This window comes from Microtus oregoni, unplaced genomic scaffold (genome assembly GCF_018167655.1).
Source record: "Microtus oregoni isolate MIOR12 unplaced genomic scaffold, Mior012 000062F_ref0000492, whole genome shotgun sequence".
NCBI classification, from domain to species: Eukaryota; Metazoa; Chordata; class Mammalia; order Rodentia; family Cricetidae; genus Microtus; species Microtus oregoni.
The window spans coordinates 9,839,183-9,853,492 of NW_024543872.1; the positions used below are offsets into that span (position 1 = coordinate 9,839,183).

The window sequence follows — 14,310 nt, forward strand, 5'->3', positions numbered from 1 at the left end:
CCTAGGCCCTGTATGCAGCAACAACATGTGTGTTTATATCTGAACTCTAACCTGGACACCAGGGCGTGGGGAGGAAGAGAGAGTTCTAACTCTGGGCACTGGTTATGCTTTGTGGTGCTAAGAATTGAATGGATATTTACACAGAAAACAAACTAGCTTACATGAAATAAGATTTAAGTCTGAAGTCTGGGGTTACATGTCATCCAGGTCTGTCCCTTTAGAATGTGGCTTTAGCTTTTCCATGTCCCTTGCATTTTCATGCAGCTCACTGGGTCCTGCAGAAAAGGGCAGCTATGGCATTGCTAAGAGATGCATTTCATCCACAGTTCAGTGCAGGGAGGTTTTTACCTTAAAACTTTTGAATTTTCCAACTCATGGACGAGAGGCATCTTTCCATTTATTTAAATTGTCTTTAATTACTATGGTATGTTTTTATAGTTTTAAGAATGCAAGTCTGGCCGGGTGGTGTGGCACGCCTTTATCCCAGCACTCGGGAGGCAGAGGCAGATGAATCCCTGTGAGTTCGAGGCCAGTCTGGTTTACAAAAGCTAGTTCCAGGACAGCTAGGACTGTTACACAGGGAAACCCTGTCTCGAAAAAAAATAAATAAATAATGCAAATCTTACACTTTGGTTAAATTTGTTGTGGGTATTTTATTATTTTAATGCGATTATAAATGAATGTGTTTTCTAAATTTCATTTTCAGATTGTTCACTGTTAATATTTCGAAATACAATTGATGTTTTGTTCATTGATTTTGTGTCCTGCAGCTGTGCTGAACTTGGCTCTAATAGTCCTTTTGTGTAAGATCTTGACGGTTTTCTACGAGTGAGATCATGTCATCTGAAAACAGATAGTTTTACGCCTTCATAATCTGGATTTCTTATTTCTTTTTCTTATCTAATTGTATGGTGCAGCTGTATGTTTTCTGTTTGTTTTTGTTTTTTAAGAAAGGTTCTCCCTGTGTGTTTCACACTGAGTTCAAACTCATGATCCTCTTGCCACAGACTCCTGAGTGCTGGAATTATAGTTGTGGAACTCTGTTTTCTGAGGGTGACTTGCCATTATCATCTTCAGAGGAGAGCCACTGTGGCTATCCATGAGGCCCTTGATCAGGCTCACTACTTTCACTAGGAGAAATCTCAGACCCTACCTGAGATTCCAGCCAAACTTCAGCTTGTTCATGTAACCAGGTCCCAGCTGCACTTAATTTTAGGGAATGCTAGAGTGTGCTGGGGTAAGGCAGTTTCCTAAAAGTCACAAATATTTTTGTAAGTAATTCCCATAAATTCTTGTTCACCTGGAATGTGTGGAATCCCTTCTTTGGTCTTTGATCACCTGTCTTTGATAGGTGTTTCTCCAGGAAGAGTCACAGAACACAGGGGTGACTTCCAGCCACAAGAATAGTCCAGCAGGCCTAGTTGGCCAGTTTGGTTTGGTTTATATGCAGAGTACTGCTTCTTCCAGGAGTTCGGGTATACTCTGAAAGTTTTATTTAGTTATGAGTTTTTACCCTCTCAAATGTCCTGTCAAATGTCCTTCTTTAGTCTCCTGTCTAGACATTTACCTCATTAAATTCAATTCAGGCGAACCCTTCACTAGCTGGCACTTTAGGGTTTCAGCTAAGGCGTTTGAAGTTGGTTAGAATGTTAAGTAGAATCATAAAAACTCAAGATAGGAAAGAAACTTATTCATTATTTTACAGATTTTTTTTTTGTGGTTGCTGTTGTTGTCTGAGGCAGGTTCTCTTGTAGCCCAAGCTAGCCTTTAAACCTCTGTGCAGCCAGGATGCACTAGGATGTATTCATCCTGCCTAGCCGAACAGATATTTCTTGAGCGTCTACCATGCTCATGGTTTGAGGTTTGCAATGCGAATAAGATAAATACAGAAGTGAAACAAGGCCTGTGGGCCCTGCCCTCACAAGGTTTACAAGTTCCTGGGCCAGCAAGATGGCTCAGTGGATAAAGGTGCTATCTTCCAAAGCTATGACCTGAATTCAACCCCTGGGACCCACGCCGGGGAAGGGGAGAACTGACTCCTTCAAGTTATACCTTGACCTCATACGTGTGCCGTGGAAGTGCAAGTGCACACACACTAAAACCACACAAATAAATGTAACAAGGTTTACAAACCATTGAGTGAAAGCAGTTGATAAATAGAACACTAGTTATATGTGATTACAAACTGTAGTGAGTACTAAAAAAAGAAAACATCTGGATATTAGGAAGGAATACAGGAAGCAGAAACTTCTCTTGTAAATTTTGCAGTTAGGAAGTGTTGTCCCCTTTTTTTTTTTTTTATAGAGCAGTGGAACGTGTTATCCACCTGAAGTGGAGTCGGGGTGGAGAGTCTTACTGGAATAGGAATGGAGTTAGGGACACATCCCAGAGGCACCCCGCCACTCCACACAGACCAGTTGGCCAATCCTCAAGAGGGGTTCACTGTCCAAAGTCATTGTAGTCTCATCGTCTGCTTAGTTCCCAGATGGGAAAGAGCAGGCAGAAAGACAGAGTGGCCCTCCATCAGAAAGCCCCCAAAGCCAGGCAATGGTGGCGCACACCTTTAATCCCAGCACTTGGGAGGCAGAGGCAGGCGGATCTCTGTGAGTTTGAGACCAGCCTGGTCTACAAGAGCTAGTTCCAGGACAGGCTCAAAAAAAAAAAAAAAAAAAGAAGAAAGAAAGAAAGACCCCAAGGCGATCAACTGTAGCTGACACAGAGCAGGCAGCACTGTCTGGAAGTTTAAAAAATGGATCCAGTTTCCCAATACCACCCTTTTCCGCTGCCCGTCGTTCCCTTGTTTGTTTGTTTGTTTGGCTTTATGCATTCTCTCTGTGTCTCTGTGTGTGTGTCTCTCTCTCTCTCTCTCTCTCTCTCTCTCTCTCTCTGTGTGTGTGTGTGTGTGTGTGTGTGTGTGTGTGTGTGTGTGTGTGTGTAGAGGGTGTTTTGGCTAGCCTGGGACTCACATTATAGCTCTAGTTGACCTGGAGCTGGTACTGATTCTCCAGCCTCTGCTTTCTGAATGGTGGGATTACAGGTAATAAATCACCATGCTAGACTACATTTTCATAAATAGGAAAGTTGATATTTCAGCAGATGTGGTGGGACATACTTTTATTCCCAGCACTTGGGAGACATAGGCAGGTAGATCGCCACGAGTTCAAGGCCAGTCTGGTTTAAATAGCAAGTTTCAAGGCAACCAGAGCTACATAGACCCTGTCTGAAGGGGGAAATTTTTATATTTCCATAAAGTAACAATAAACTCCCTCTTAAGTTTAGTAAGGAAGGAAGGAGAGATTCATCCTGCAAAGTAAAATGGTGTGTTTCTTTGTATTTGGCTATCTGTGCTGCTTTCTCAGAATAAGTGATACCAGATGCATTGCCCCATTCCTGTAACTTCAGACGGAGGAGGCTGACGGAAAAGGACTCTTAATAGTTTAAGGTCAGCATGGGAGTGAGACTCTGTCTCAAAACCAGATCCCATACACACATGAAATACGATTAAGTAGTTTATTTGCTGATTGTGTCATCTTACAATTGGGCTTTTCTAGAGCGAGAGCAATGGTTCTCAACGGGTAGGTCGTGACTCCTTTAGAAATGACAGCCCTTCACAGGGATGGACTATCAGATATCCTGCATATCAGATATTTATATTACGGTTCATAACAGTAGCAAAATTACAGTTACGAAGTAGCAGCCAAAATAATTTCATGGTTGGGGTCACCTCAACATGAGGAACTACAATAAAGAGTCTCAGCATTCAGAAGGTTGAGAAAGTCTGCTGGGTTCCTCTACGCATCTCTGGATACAGTGTGTAATGGTAAACGTATAAGAAATGATAAGGGGTGACACATGCCTTAATTCCGTCACTTGTGAGGCAGAGGCAGGTGGATCTCTATGAGTTTGAGGCTAGCTTGGTGTCTACATAGTGAGGTCCAGGCGAGCCAAAGCTATGTAGTCTCAACACTCTCCACCACCCCACCCCCAAAATTAATTTATATGGGGCTGGTGAGGTGGCTCAGCAAGTAAAGGCATTTGCCACCAAAACTGGCAACTTGAGTTTAATCCAATAGAAGGAGAGAACTCTGCCATCTGATATCTGCATATGTGCTACGGTAAATAAACACACAGAGAGTAAGTAAATGAATGCAGTTTTTTTTTAAAAATTAAGTGTTAATTGCTAAACCTTTTCCTTCCTGAAGAAAATCTCATTAAATAAGACCTGTATCACAAATGGTTATGTTGAAGCACTAGAGGTAGCAATTGAGGCATATTAACTCATTGATTGATTAACAGATTAATTACAGTCTGTTTAGCTTAGGCGTTGATTTGGAAATTATGCATATCTTCTGTGGGTTAATCATTAGGAATGGCTGTTAAAATGCACTTCCTGCACAGCAGAGGAACTTCACCAGAAGTAAATAAGTCACACAATGTTTTTGTTGCACTATAGTACTGCTAAAAATATTTCTTCAAGATTTGTTTATTCTTAAGTGCATGGATGTTTTGCCTGCATGTATGTCTGTGCGAAGGTGCCAGATCCCCTGGAACTGGAGTTACAGGCAGTTGTGAGCTGCCATGTGGGTACTGGGAATTGAACGTGGATCCTCTCAAAGAATAGCCAGTGCTCTTAACAGCTGAGCTATCTCTCTAGCCCCTAATATTTTTAACCTTACAATTTTCAAAGGGATACTTTAGTTTATTGCTGTTTTGCTTTGCTTTGACTTGGTTTTAGTTTTTTGAGATAAGGGTTCTCAAGCGTAGGCTGTCCTAGAACTTACTGTAACCCAGGCTGGCATTAGAGTCACAATATTCCTCCATCACTGCACAACATTCGGCCTCTCAGACGCTGGAATTAAAGGTATGAGCCACCATGCCTGGTTTAGTTGTCGTTAAAGTTCTTTGCTTCAGCCGATCATCACAGAACCTGTTAAGAGTAATAGAGTGTAGTTTGTAACTTACGTAGAGAGAGAGAGAGCAAACATCCCACTATTCAAAGAAGATAAGATGAGCCACGCTTACTGTAATGTAACTATTGCCTACAGGCTCAGCATTCTGTGAAAAAATAATAGTCACAACAATGAATAGAGCTTTAGGCTCTGTCTGACTTGATATTTCACCAGAGCATAGAATTCTCTTTACCATAATGATAAGCAGGTCTTTTTCCTAGACGATGTATTATTTCCACTTGTGACATAAAGGAATAGGTTTATAAATCTGCGAGGATGATGACTAAGTGGAAAGAAACAAATCTTGGTCTGAGGCTTGGACTGAGGACTCCGTGGGTAAAGTGCTTGCTGTGTAGGTAAAGACCTGAGTGTGGACCCCCGTTCACACTAACAGGAGCAAACAGACCAGAAAATCTATTAAAGACACCCAAGTGCACGGCTGACAGTCCGGGTAAAGAGTAGTGGGACTGTGTCAGCTTAATGTCTGTGACTAAAATCTGCTCAGAGGGTGGGGCAGATTCACACACAAACTGTGCAGAAAAAAAAAGGCAGAGTAAGGGTCTAGCAATCTGACTTCCTACAGAAGGATTCATCCCACCAGGCTTCAGAGTCAGTTTTAAGCTTTTATTCTTTCATTTGCCCACAGCATCAAGTACATGTTTTATGTCCATGACAGTGATCTCTACTTTCATGTTCTTGGGTAGGGAGCCCCATGCAGACAGAAGACCAAAGCAGACTGAAGGGATGGTTCAGCATTGAAGAGTCCCTATAGCTCAGGTAGAGGACCTAGATTTGGTTCCTAGCACTGAGGTGGCAGCTCACAGTCCTCTGTAACTCCAGTTCCAGGGGATCTGGGGTCCTCTTTTGGCCTCCATGCAAGAGGCCTGCATGCAAGAGGTGCATATAAGTTCATTGTAGGCAAACACACTCATATATATATACACATATACACATACATATGTATATATATATAAAATAAAAACTGTTGTGGGAGGTCCTTCCGCTCCTCCAGCCAATAGCCGCTGAGATACCAGCCCATTGGGGTGTGGTCTCTCTCTTTAAAATAATGGCCACTTCCCTCCTTGCTCTCTCTTACTTCCTGCTCCGCTTCCGGCGACTAGACTCCCTTCCTGATTGCACAGAGGGCTGTTGTCTGGGACTGTGATCTGTAAGTTTTTTCCCCTTTAAATAAATAACCATTCTGTTAATCATAATTCCAAACTGGTGTGGGACTGTTTGTGATTTACGCCTTCACCTTCATCTGGCGCCCCATGTTGGGCGCCACTCTGTGGTGAGGAGCGGTGGGCTAGCTTTACACCCAAAATAATTACACGGAAACTGTATTCTTTTAAACACTGCTTGGCCCATTAGTTTTAACCTCTTATTGGCTAGCTCTTACATATTGATCTAACCCATTTCTAATATTCTGTGTAGCACCATGAGCTTGCTTACCAGGAAAGATCTTAACCTCCGTCTGTCTGGAGTGGGAGAATCATGGCGACTGCCTGACTCGGCTTTCTTTCTCTCAGAATTCTGTTCAGTCTACTCCGCCTACCTAATTTTCTGTCCTATTAAATGGCCAAGGCGGTCTCTTTATTTAACCAATGAAATTAACACAAAACAGAAGACTCTCCCCCATCATTAGAGTGGCGCTCCAACATCATGGACTAAATCCACTTAAAAACCTTGGAGGGCTTTTAAAAAAAGAGAGAGAGAGAGCTTAACACAGCTTTTTGCAAAGGGGCAACCCTCTGGAGGTTGAACTGCTTGGATATGGAGTTTCTGGGTTTCTTAGTAACACCTGGTTCAAAAATCAGAAAACAAACAAACAATCAAAAATATTGTGTGTAGATGGGCACTTATAATGTTATGTTGTAATGATGTCATGGTGAGCCATATGCTGGGACCATCATTGCTGTTGCTCCTTTGAAAAGGTTCCAAGAACTATGAGCTAATGTTTTGTTTTGTTTTTAGTATGTCTGTGTATCTGAGTGTTCCTACATGCAGGTACCTAAGATGGCCAGAAGAGGGCATTGGATCCCCTGGAGATGGAGTTACAGGCAGTTGTGAGCTGCCTGATGTAGGTGCTGGGAACTGAACTCCAGTCCTTTGTAAGAGCAGCAAGTACCCTTGATTGCTAAGTCCACTCTCCAGCACCTCATGATTGGTTTTAATTTAGCCGTTGAAAATCCAGCCTTAAATCAGCATTTTGCTTAAAGGCAGTAGAGGCACTAAAACCACCAGGATTGAGAATAGCAAGAGCCAAACTGCCTTGGTTCACAGTCCTGATTGTCTCACAGTTTGACTCTGTAACCACAAGAAAATTACAGTTCTAGCCAGGCATTGTGGCAAATGCCTTTTATCCCAGCGTCTAGGAAGCAGAGGCAGGTAGATCGCTGTGAGTTTGTAGCCAGCCTGATCTACGTAGAGTTTCAGGACACCCAAGCTACAAAGAGAGACCCTTTCTCAAAAGATAAATAAATGAATGAAGCATTATAGCTCCATAAATGTAAGGTTTAAGTGTGAATCCCTGGAAAATAGCCCCACTGAGACCTGTACATGTTCAACACTCAGTAAGTATTGCTGTTGTTGTTAAAGACACCCTGCACTGCTGGCTCTGTCACTGAGTCACAGATTAGTTTAAATAGCGGGGGGAAACGGCAGCCCAATTAAGCAGAGCAGAAGACGCCAGTTTCCAGTGCAGGGATGGGGAAATCCTGCTCCAGCTGCAGATGTATCTACCAAATATAGCATTCACCAAGAGCTCGACTAACACTAAATACACACATTCTCTCTCTCTGCAGCTCTGTGTTCACAACATGGTGCTGACTCACAGCCAACAAATACTCACCGAGTACTATGCTTGGCACTTGAAAGATAATGATAAAAATGCCACGCAAATTTCTTAACACTATAGGAGTGGAGATAATCCAGAATTAGCCATGATGTTTTCTTTACTTCCTTTTAGGGGGTTGTAGGGAGGTTGAAAGGATGTGAAACTTTGGAGATATTAAGCTTTTTCACAACGCTTCCACTGGAAGTATCAAAAGAGAGGCTCAGATCCATGCACTCAACCGAGTATAGGGCTTGGGTGTCTTACCTTAGAGAAAGCTGCCCAGTGGTTTCTGTGAGTAACCCCCAAAAGATGGGGGGAATAGTCAGCAGGTGTTATTGTCCTTTTAAGACAGGATCCCCTGTATTCCAGGCTGAGTCTGACCCAAACTGGTTCTGTAGCCAAGGGTACCTTCTGAGTGTTGGTTGTATAAGTTTTCACTTCCATACCCATTCTTGTTTGGTGTTTGTTCACATGTTTCAGTCCATTGCTGGAGATCAAACCCGGGGCGCTATGTATCCTGGGTAAGCAATTCTGTCAGCTAAGCTGCTCTTACAGCCCTCTTTGAGTCTTTGTTTTGTTTTTATTTTTTGAGATAGGATTTTACTCTGTAGCCCAGGCTAGCCTTAAACCTAATGGAGTGCCTGCTAGCCTCCAACTTGAGGTTATTCTGCCTCAGCCTCGCGAGTGGCATGAACCACCACATCCAGTTTTCACTTATCTTTTAAAATGACAGCTATATTTGGGCAACATAGCCATAATTGTAAACTGCATGTATGTGTATACACCGTGTGCATGGCTGTGCCAGTCAGATTCCCTAAAACTGGAGTTATGGATGGTTGTGAGCTGCCACGTGGGTGCTGAGAATTAAACTTAGGTACTCTGATGTGGGATTCCCCTGTGTGTGCTGTGAATATGTTTTATTACCATTGGTTAATAAAGAATCTGCTTTGGGCCTATGGCAGCACAGAATAGGGCAAGGCGGGAATTCCAAGCAGAAATAGAGGAGAAAAAAGGTGAAGTCAGAGAAATGCTATGTAGCTGCCGAAGGAATTGACGTCTGGGAACCTTATCCCACAAGCCTTGTGGTAAAATACAAAATAATAGAAATGAGTTAATTTAAGATGTAAGAGGCCGGGTGGTGGTGGTGCACGCCTTTAATCCCAGGACTCGGGAGGCAGAGGCAGGCAGATCTCTGGGAGTTCGAGGCCAGCCTGATCTACAAGAGCTAGTTCTGGGACAGGCACCAAAGCTACAGAGAAACCCTGTCTCGAAAAACCAAAAAAAAAAAAAAAAATTAAGATGTAAGAGTTAGTTAATAAGAAGCCTGAGCTAATTGGCCAAACAGTGTTGCAACTAATATAGTTTCTGTGTGATTATTTTGGGTGTGGGTGGTTTGGAAACAAACAAGCAGTCTCTGACTATAGTCCTCTGCAGGAACAAGTGCTCTTACCCATCGAGCCATCTCTCCAGCCCCTGGTTACTCTGAATTTAAGGTTAACCTGGGCTACATGAGAGCCTATCTTAAAAACTAAACAAGACCCAGTAAATTAAAACACTGTGATCACATCATTTTTTGGCTTGAAAATATTTAATACAGGCCGGGCGTAGTGCTACACACCTAAAGTCCCAGCATCAGGAGCCCCAGAAGAGAGACTCATGAGTTTGAAGTCAACCTGGGTGACATAGAAGACTGTCTCAAACAGAAATAAACCATTCGGGGCTTATTATATGAACTTAGAATTTCTGATGTAGTGAGAGACCCTTCATGCCCTGGCCCTCACCTACCTTTTCTGTTACCCTCTTTTGAATCTAATCAAATATATTGAACCCAATGTGCCATGTGACCTTTCCTGCCTAGGGTGCTTTACTGATTTTCCTGCTCCTGGGGGGCTCTTTGTGCTATCATTTCACCTTGATGCTTCAGGCAGGAGCACGCTGCCATCTTCCTCTGCCACTCCCCAGTGTCTGTGTCTGTTCTTCTTGGCATGGCCATTGCACGTCTGTCACCATAAATGTCTAGTTAACTGTTCCGATAAAGAATCTTATTTTTTATGAATATGTACTCAGGAAATGTGCCTCTTATCCTTTAATTAAGAAATAAAAAGGCGGGGGGCTAGAGAGATGGCTCAGCGGTTAAGAGCACTGACTGCTCTTCCAGAGGTCCTGAGTTCAATTCCCAGCAACCACATGGTGGCTCACAACCACCTATAATGAGATCTGGTGCCCTCTTCTGGCCTACAGGCAGGATACTGTATAAATAAATAAATCTTAAAAAATAAATAAATAAAAAGGCGGATGCTGGAGATTACTGACTGATCTTCTGGAGGTCCTGAGTTCAATTCCCAGCAACCACATGGTGGCTCACAACCATCTGTAATGAGATCTGGTGCCCACTTCTGGCCTGCAGGCATACAAGGAGGCTGAACACTGTTTACACAATAAATAAATGAATCTTAAAAGAAGAAGAAGAAGAAATAAAAGGGCAGCCCCAACACTAAGGCAGAGGCAGCAGGTCTCTGTTAACTCTGTGAGTTAAGGCTAGCCTGATCTACAGAGCAAGTTCTAGGACAACCTGCTACATAGTAAGATCATGTCTCAAAGCAAACAAACAAATGACAGCAAGGAGCTGGAGAGATGCTCAGTGCAGTGGTTAAGAGCACCAGTTCCTCTTGTAGGGGACCTGGGTTTGGTGCCAAGCACCCACATGATGCCTCACAACCATCCATAACTCCAGTTTAAAAGGATCCAACACCCTCTTCTGACCTCCTCAGGTACCAGGTCCATTGGTGGTGCACAGACAATTCTTCACATTAAAAAGACAATAACAAATAGTGGGATGGTGGTGATACAGGCCTTTAATCCCAGCTCTCTCGGGAGGCAGAGACAGGTGGATCTATGAGTTCAAGGCCAGCCTGGTCTACAGGGTGAGTTCCAGAATAGCCAGGGTTCTCCAAACCCTGCCTCGAAAAGCCAAAAAAAAGAAAAAGGAAGGAAAGAGAAATAGATAAGCACTGGGCACTGTGACCCACAACTGTAATAGATGTAGTTCAGTGATAGATCACTTGCCTATTATACCCAGGGCCCTGGGTTCCACCCAAATTCCTAGCTAAAAGGAGCCTGGGTCAGGATGATTGCAAGGCCTGTGCTTCATAGCAAGACTGTCTCCAAACAAACAAAAGTCAAAAAGACTTGGGCTGGGAAATGACAGTGAGTAAGAATGCTTGCTGCACAAATCTGAGACCTGCGTTTGAACTCTCAGAACCTACATAAAAAGCTGTGCTGGTGAGGACACATGCTCCTGTAACCCCAGTACTATAGGGTGCGAGCAGGAGGATCCACCTCTGGGGCTCCTGTCTGTCAGCCTAACTCTGAGTCCAGTAAGGGACCCTGTCTCAAGGGAATGAGGACAGCATGGTAGAGCAGGACATGTGTGCACACTTGTACACATGTATATACATCTACCTCTGTGTTCTTCCTTCCCCTCCCCCACAGAGAGAGAAAGAGGGAGAGGGAGAGACTCCAAACATTTTTAAAACTTCTTTAATACTAGCAAATTATCTTCATCTTCTACCTATGTCATTGATCTGCTTCTGTCTGTTCATGGGGGCGGGTATCTTATTGGCAAACAGGAAACTATTATTTTTTATGGTGTGTGTGTATATCTGTTTTGTCTGTGTGTATGTCTGTACACCACATGCATGCCTGGTGCCTGCAGAGGCCAGAAAAGGGGGTCGGATCCTCGAACTGGAGTTACAGGCAGTTGTGACCCACCTGGTGGGTGCTGGGATTGATCCCAGGTCCTCTGGAAGAGCAGCCAGGGCTCTGAACCACAGAGTCATTTCTCCAGCCCCCAATAGATATTTTCTAAGAATTCTTTGGTACTTTTGGCTTCTTCAATGGCCTGCAGCTCTGACAGTGACCCCATTCTAAGGACCATTCTGAGCCTTGAAAGTGCCGATTTCATTGGTCGGTAAAGCACGTGGTCTCTTTAGTACATGGTAGATGTCTAGAAAGGATGTGGTCTTGCGGGCAGGGTATGAGAATTTCTAGAATGTGATGTAATCGTGAGTCTCTGGCTTTGCACATTAGAGAAGAGGTTTCTTTGTGTATGAAAAGTTAATAAGTAGTTGGCTGCCAAGAGATATGAAGACTTTTCTGGCATCAGACCAAACAAGACATGACATTTTATCACATGTACTCATATTCGAGAAATTAATTTTTTTCTACTATATTTATTTCCTCTGAGAATGTCAACAGGAAAATGGATACAGTGGTGTCTTTAATATTGAAGTAAAGCAGGTAACTACATTGGTTCTGAAAGCAACATGAAATGTCATCATTTTGGAAGTGGGTCACTAGTAATAATCCACTGAGAAGCCAAGCCTGCTCTGTCCCTGACCAGCACGTGTCTGGTGCCCCTAGAGTGTGAACAGCTGCTCCTCTGACTTGGTTGTTCCATAGGAATTAGCTCCTTGTTTCACAGAGGACAATTGATTTAAAGGACCCAGAGGCCAAAGTATAAATTTAGAACTAAAAGTAAGCTAATCTATCCATTCTCTCCCATCGTTAGTCAGCCTAAAGCAATTGATTAATTGATTATAACTCAGTACAGCCATTAGCATTAACAGGCTTGAAGGTTTAGATGTTCGTCTGGAGACAGGAAGGCAGACGAATAGCTTAGAATTGAAGTCTAGCATGGGAAGGCACGTTATCAGGCCAAGTCCAAGCCAAGCACTGTGACTCGGGCCTTTTATCACAGCACTTGGTAGGGTGAAGCAGGAGGCTAACTTGGACTATCTCCTGAGATCCTGCCTACACAAACAAACAAACAAACAATGCAGAGACCTGACTCTGCCCCAGATCTACTTCTTGCATCCACTTTTCCATTTTGAATTTCCCCCATTAAATGGGAAATTATTTTTTAAAGGTTCCTTACTCAGAAATGGAATTAGTTTAAGGAAGGTGTGGAGGTGCATGGGTAGGTGGAGAGAGAAATCTCCCTTTTCCTCGGAGCCCTCTGGCTCTCCCTGAGCTAACTCCCCAGAAACTTTGCATGAATGTACTGTGTGCAACCTGCAATTCAGTAAAGTAGCAACGCTGTCACAGTCACCAGGGCTGTGTTAATGTAGCTTCTTCAATCCATTATGTGCAAGCTACTCTCTCAGAGACAAGGAGGACCCAGCAACTAAGTGAATATTTTCTTCCTGGAGCTTGAATAAATATATCAGTGGCTATACCACTGAAGACAGTGACACCCCTCTTCCCAACAGCCACTAACTGCCACAGTGGTATCTCAAAAAGGAATGGAACCTCATGAACCTGAGCCCCTCTCCCATGCACTAGAAAATGCTGACAGGTCTACTTCTGTGCAGGTCTTGTTCAGGAGACCACAGCTGCAATGAGCTTGTGAGTGAACCAGCCATTTCATACCCAAAAGACAGGTCCACAGCACTCTTCCCCGTCCACTGGCTCGCAGATTCATCTGCTCTCTCTTTTGCAATGTTCCTGGAGCCTTGGGTGGAGTGATACAGGTGCCAGTTCAGGAGCCAGCTCTCAGCAGTTACCCACTCTCAGTACTTTGAAGTGGGAGTTTTTCCATTAATTGCTGGCCATTGCCAAAAGAAGCTTCTCTGACAAAGCTGAGGGAAGCGTTGCTCTTTAGGTATAGGTGTATTTAGAAGGCAGCTCACAGTATGTCCATTTAGCAAAGCAACAGTAATAGGTGCTCCACATGACCTATGATCTCCCTAGCCATGGGCTCTTCACCAGGACATAATACCAGGCATGAGCAGAATATTACTTTTTATTTAGTATTTAAGAATCAGACACTTTGGAGTCTGATGTGGTGGCACACATCTCTCACCCCAGCAGTTGGAAGGTAGGGGCAGGTGATCAGGACAAGTTCAGAGTCACCCTAGGCAGTCTAGCAAGTTTGATGCCAGCCTGGGCTACATGACATCCTGTCTCAGGAAAAATAAAAAAGATAAATAAATATTTTGATAACACACTTGTGAATTGAATGTAGCCGAACAATGAGCTGTAACTTACTGAATCTCAGAGAAAGTAGCATGTGGACACTGTGACCTGGGTTTAATCCAGACATGAATACTAAAAGGACGGCTCAATGGGTAAATACCCTGTTCCCATACCCATACTACACACATAGACACACACAGGTAATTTTTTTAAAGACAGAGAAAAAAACAGATTAAAATTAATTAAGAGTAAGTGGCATGGACTGACTTGGTGGCATATGCCAGCCACTCAGCCTGCCAAGGTAGAAGGATTTCCATTTTGAGGCCAGCCTGAGCTCCAGGATGAGACTCTATCTCATAAAAACAAACAAACAAAAAAAAAAAAAAAACTAAAACCAAGTCAGAATGGGATGACAGCTGATAGGGCACTTGCCTAGGATATTCAAGGCACGGGATTCAATTCCCATGGTGCCACCCCTGCCAAAAGAATGAGCTAATAAGCAAGTGAAAGGATTGTTATTCTCTTGTATGAAAACTGTGAGGCTGGAGC

General features: G+C 43.4%; 1 protein-coding gene across 9 annotated transcripts in view; it reads left to right on the plus strand.

Moving 5' to 3' along the window:
- LOC121439585 (dystrobrevin beta) overlaps positions 1-14,310 on the plus strand; it is a 215,352-nt gene that overhangs the window by 134,915 nt on the left and 66,127 nt on the right. The window lies entirely within an intron of this gene.